At 36.2% G+C, this 6,150-nt stretch overlaps 1 pseudogene; it reads right to left on the bottom strand.

Moving 5' to 3' along the window:
- Positions 1 to 4,582: 4,582 nt before the first annotated feature.
- On the bottom strand, positions 4,583 to 5,940 carry LOC116550696 (annotated as a pseudogene).
- Between the last annotated feature and the right edge of the window lie 210 nt (positions 5,941 to 6,150).

Here is a 6,150-nt window from a genome sequence, read left to right as displayed (position 1 = left end):
TCCACTAGTGGGGATGTCATTTAGACTTTGGATTATTTTTTGTTTTTGTAGCATGTTTGTATCAATATTTCTCTTAGATATAATAAATTATAACTCACTTTAGCAAGGATCTCCAAAATTAGAGTCATATTTTCCTCTCTTAATAATGTAAATAGTTTTTTTTTTTTAAAGACAAACATCAAAATTTTGTGGTGTTGAACACCCAGGTTTCCCTCATGTCATGCTGTTTTTTTCTGAGTATGGATTACCTGTTTAGATAAAGACACCTAGCCACTAAGCCAACATTCCAGCTTTAATGAGGGAGAAAAAGCGAAATATGACACATCTTTCTAAATAAGGGCCAGCATATAGTGACTTACATCTCCTCAGCCATTGCCTAATGCTAGCAGTATATCCACCCTAACTGTAATAACATTGGACTATACAGTCTTTTATAGCCTTTTGTGGACAACTATGAAACATGAGAAAAATCATATTGCTATGAAAGAAGGGAGTATAGTTATTAAAGGAACAATAAAAAGCTAAGGAATATACAGAGTTTCAATAATTCAATAGTTAAATAAGAGGCCAGCTTGGGGAATCAAAATGAATTTTAAATCCAATAGGCTGTACTGTCAGTCTTCACCATAGGAAGGACACCACTAAGAAACCACTGTTCACTTTTCATTGAAAATCATTTGCAAATTAAATTCAGAGGAAAGTGGTTACTTAAACATATAATTGACTCGTATTTTGGGAATCAGATTTGGCATTTAACTACATATGCACACAAACATAAAGTATGACACACAAAAAAAGAGTATGATAAAAATCTGAACTGAAATAAATGAACTGTTGCATCTATAATTGAGTTTGCCTAAGAAATCTTCCACTCACTCTTCTTCTGCAGCAAGGCCCTTTTTAATATCCTTCAACAGCTGATTGCCTGATTAATGTCCCATAAAATGCATAACTTGCTATTATGAATGACCTGAATTTTGGCAGGAAAAAGTATAGACAATATTATAAGTGAAACTCTAGCTATAAATTATCTTTTCCTAGCATTGAATGCAATTTTAGACTTGCAAAAACATTCATAACCAAAAAAAAAACCTTTCCTTTTTAATGTTTCTAAAAGATTTTTTCATAGTTTGAGCCTGGATTAGAATGTGCTGTTCATAATGGCCTCGGACAGATTATATTTGCTTGATAAAACAGGAATATAACAGAAATTGTTTCGCCTTTCACTTACTGAAACAAGTGCTTTACACATGGTAAACATTCTATAAGGATTAGTTATTGTATCTTACAGTATCTGTTAAACAGAATCAAGTTATTTTCTAAACGGACAGAATTAGCTCATACTTCCTACTTGACACGAATTGCTAACAAAATAATTCTAATGTGTATCTTGCCACAGTTGTAAAACTATTATTTATTTAAGCAAATTGAGCAAAAAAACTTAGCTTCTACTATGTAGATTTCAGTGTAATTAATATAGTCATTGAGCCACAATAGTGTCAAAAAAGACATTTCCTTTAATGAGAAGTAATATAGCTTCTCTGGATCCTGACTACCTCAGTTGGAATTCTGGTAAATTAGCCAGGCGTGGCAGTGTGCACCTGTAGTCACAGCTACTTGGGAGTGTGAGGCAGGAGAATCACTTGGACTCGGGAGGTGGAGGTTGCAATGGGCTGCACTCCAGCATGGGTGACAGCAAGACTCCGTCTCCCCAACAAATAAAAAAGAAAAAAGAAAAATCATTTCTCCATTCAATATGTAAACATTTCACCTTAAGTCTTCTTTCTCACTTGTGAAAACTGACATTCAGGTTTCTGTGACCTTGTCACAGAATATGTCACAATGATAGACACAGTTTTACTGCCAAATTGGTCAAAGATTTTTTTTTTTTTACAGATTCTTGCTCTGTTGCCCAAGCTGAAATGAATGCAGTGATGCCATTTCAGCTTCTATAACCTGTGCTTCCTGAGTTCAAGGTATTCTTGTGCTTCAGCCTCCCATGTAGCTGGGATTACAGGTGCACACCACCACGCCTGGCTAATTTTCTTGTATTTTTAGTAAAGAAGGGATTTCACCATGTTGGCCAGGCTGGTCTCAAACTCCTGGCCAAATGATTCACCCACCAGAGCCTCCCAAAGTGTGAGAATTACAGGTGTGAGCCACTGTGCTTGGCTTTAAAGAGTTTTTAAGAATGGTAGTAAAATATCTGTTGACATTTTTAAGAAGTGAAGCAATATTTTTTTCTATTATTCCCCTTAAGATTAGGAGTACATTCAAAAATCTTGTTGCCATATTACTACACTTAGCCAGATAATTATTTAATGATAATAACCATAATTTCTTAAAGAAAAAAGATTCTATTCTCTCCACTTTAGCTATCTCTGTATATTTTTAACAATGAATAACAAGTGTATTAAGCTTACCAGTTTCCCTATATGAAATAATAGAAAACATTTTTCTCCTAGTTATTCTACTTAACACATAAGATTAACTAGTGCAATACTGAGGAAATAGAAATCAAATACAACAATCGCATCACATGAAGCCAATTATACTCCATGAGATGTCAACATGATGATCAAAATTATGTTAATATATTATTATAGAATATTGTAACTAAAGAAATTTTAAGTGCATTGATTTTCTTTCATACAAGGACAAGATTAGGGAATTATCAATCACCAGTTTTTAGTTTTTGTATTATTTTCATGCTTACAATTTAAGACTCAACATTTCTCTGAGCTAAATGAAGTCAAAATATGACTAAACTCATTTATTTAAGCCACTTATATTAGACAGTTTTGTTGTGTGAACATATGTGTTAACTTTAGAATTCAGACATAAAAATAAAAAGTAAACAAGACACTTAAAAAATATATTTATTTATTCCTTTTAAATAGGTTACTACAAATATTTTTCTTTATTACTGAAATGTGAAAATGTCAATGTTCACAACTAAATGTCTCCTTATATCATCATAGATTTATTCCTATTGCACGAAGTGAAATTCAGGTTATTTTATATTTGTTGATTGATAAAGCCCTCAGGAAGTCTGCTTTACAAGACACTCTGTATTAAAACTCAAGTTGTCATAAAAACAGAAAGAGATTGATTATATTTCTGTGGTCAACTTGACTGTGATCCATAAACACAGAGGAATATAAGAAGGAAATTATTCCTGTGTTCTTTTGAATTTGCTTTAATTTACCACATTTTCCAATTAGAACAATGTAGCTCAATATTTTTGTTGATTGTCATATCTTCCAGAAATCTCAGAACACAATAATGCCCAAATTGAATGATTTATCAGATTTAAAATTTTGCTCTTTTTGGTTTCTATTATTTTTAGTGGTTGTCTTGCTTCTATTTTGTAGAGTTGTATCTTATTACTGTTTCAAATGTGTGTGCCACCAGAAACCCTTTTTGCAAAAATGAATATATTCTGAATAATAGATACATATATATAAATGCATTCAGACACACATATATACATATGCATGCACATTTGTGTATGTAGGTGTGCATATATATTAAAAGATTAGACAGATGATTAGATACATGTATTGATATTGACATTACAGATTAGATATAAGAAAACTTTTTCCTGCAAAGGATCATATGTATTTTATTTTATTATTCATTCATTTATTTGAGATAGGGTCTCTCTCAGTCTTTCTCCCAGGCTGGAGTGCCTTGTTGCTATCTTGGCTCACTGCAGCCTCCGCCTACAAGGCTTAAGTGATTCTCTCATCTCAAACTCCTGAGTACCTGTAATTATAGGTGCCTGCCTGGCTGTAATTACACACCCTGCTAATTTTTGTACTTTTTTAGTAGAGGTGAGATTTCACCATGTTGTTGAGTCTGGTCTGAAACTTCTAGCCTCAAATGATCTGCCAGTCTTGGTCTCCCAAAGTGTTGAAATCAGAGGTGTCAGCCACCACTCCCAGCCAGCTATTTGTATTTTAAATGGTTTGTGGGTTGTCACAGTTACACAGCTTTGCCACTGTAATAGGTAAGCAGTCAGGGATAATATGTAAACAAAAGAACATGGCTGAGTTTCAATACAGCTTTATTTATGAAAACAGGCAGCAAGCCAGATTTGGCCTACAGGATGTTGTTTGTAGACCCCGGATATAGATGATAGATTGAGTTACATAATGGATAGGGATATATAACAGATCCTGTGTACTCATATAATGCTGTACTTATTAATATACATTCATCTCTATTTTGATCTTTCTCATATTTTATGTTTGTCAAAACATAAAGTAACGATATATCCATATCCAGTGAATAGTGGTATGAATTCTCATTACTTACAGGAATTACATTAATCTCTGCAGAAAATTAAAACATGTCCTGTATAACTGGATGATATTTATATTTATTTGGTCCATTCATTTTTTTACTCTAAAGACTTTACTTTGAGACATAATGAAAAAATCTTACAGGTACACATGGAAAAGACTTGATCACCACTGAGTGAAAAGGATCTAACTGAAAAGACTGAATGCCAGTCAGCTAATGCTGAAGCTGAAATTCTGGGGGTATGACACGCTGCAGGGCTGAAGGAAGTGGATAATTAGTATTCTTCTCCTTCTTTCTCACCCTCTCATTCAACAGACTCCACACTAACCATTTTATAATCCTTCTTAAGGAAAACCATGTCTTCGTGGGCCTCAGAATACTCTCTCATTTCCATCTCTTCACCCATGGAGTAGTGAACAAAGGAACTTGGCATCCATCAGGTAAAACTTTTGGTCCAGGTGAGCCACACGTCAGCAATGGCTGTGATGTCCCTCAGTGTGATGTCAGCTCTGTGTACTTTGGACAGGTCTCCACTGGGCACCACAGTGGGAAGTTGGTAATTAATGCCAACCTTGAAGCCAGTGGGAAAGCAATCCACAAACTGGATGCTGCATTTGGTTTTGATGGTGGTAATGGCAGCACTGACGCCTTTGGGAAGCATGTCACCAGGGTACAAAAGGCAGCAAGTTATGTATTTACCATGGCGTGGGTCACTTCTTTTTCTCTGGCTAGTTGGCTCAAAACAAGCATGGGTGACCTCTACTATAGAAAACTGTTCATGGAAGGCTTTGTCAGCAGAGATGACAGGGGCACAAGTAGCCAGAGGGAAGTGGATGTACGTACATGACATTAGATTGGACTGGAATTCTGTCAGATCAATATTCAGGGCTCCATCAAATCTGAGGGAAGCAGTGATAGAAGACACAATCTGACTAATAAGGTAGTTAAGGTTAGTGTAGGTTAGGTACTCAGTATTGAGCTTTCTATGGCAGATATCATAGACGGCCTCATTGTCTACTGTGAAAGCACATTAGTGCTACAGAGTGGTGTGGGTGGTGAGGATGGAGTCATACAGCTCAACTACAGCTGCAGAAAGCTGGAAGGCGAGGGGTTTCTTAGTAAATGGAGAGCTGCAGCTTGGACTTCTTGTTATAATCAACAGAGAGATGTCCCATCAGCAGGGTGTTGAACCCAGAACCAGTTTGCTCATCAAAGTGGAAAACTAAGAAGCCCTGAAGACCTGCGCACTGGTAAACCAACTTGTGAACTCAGTCCAAGATAAGGTCAATGATCTCCTTGCCGATGATGTAGTGCCCCCAGGCATAGCTATTGTCAGCACCTTCCTTGCCTGTGATGAGCTTCTCAGGGTGGAAGAAGGGCCTAGTAGGTATCAGTATAAACTGTGTTAATAACTGTGGGTTTCAGGTCTACAAACACTGCCCTGGGCACATACTTTTTAGAGCCTGTCTCACTGAAGAAGGTGTTAAAGGAGTCATCTCCATCTCAAATTGTCTTTTCACTTGACATCTGGACGTGGGGCTGGATGCCATGTTCCTAGCAGTAGAGTTAGCAGCTGGCACTGCCAGTCTGGACACCAGGCTGGCCAATGTGAACAGAAGTACACTCGCACATAGTGGCTAAGAGTTAGGAGGCTAAGGTGACAGGAGCAGATATCGGGTCCAATGACCAACCCCAACAAGCTAAGAGTCAAGGTAAGTAATGCACTCAGTAATATTTATGGTTAAACATCCCCTTTAGAATTTGCACATAAAAATGTTCGGTGTAAAACTAATGTAAAGTTAAATAGGTCTAGCTGTAAAAGATTATTATTAACACAAAATG

Source organism: Sapajus apella, unplaced genomic scaffold (genome assembly GCF_009761245.1).
Source record: "Sapajus apella isolate SASKATOON/1434 unplaced genomic scaffold, GSC_monkey_1.0 scaffold8, whole genome shotgun sequence".
Taxonomy (NCBI): domain Eukaryota; kingdom Metazoa; phylum Chordata; class Mammalia; order Primates; family Cebidae; genus Sapajus; species Sapajus apella.
Note: the sequence above shows the minus strand (reverse complement) of the source record. Positions and strands in the feature narration are given on the sequence as shown.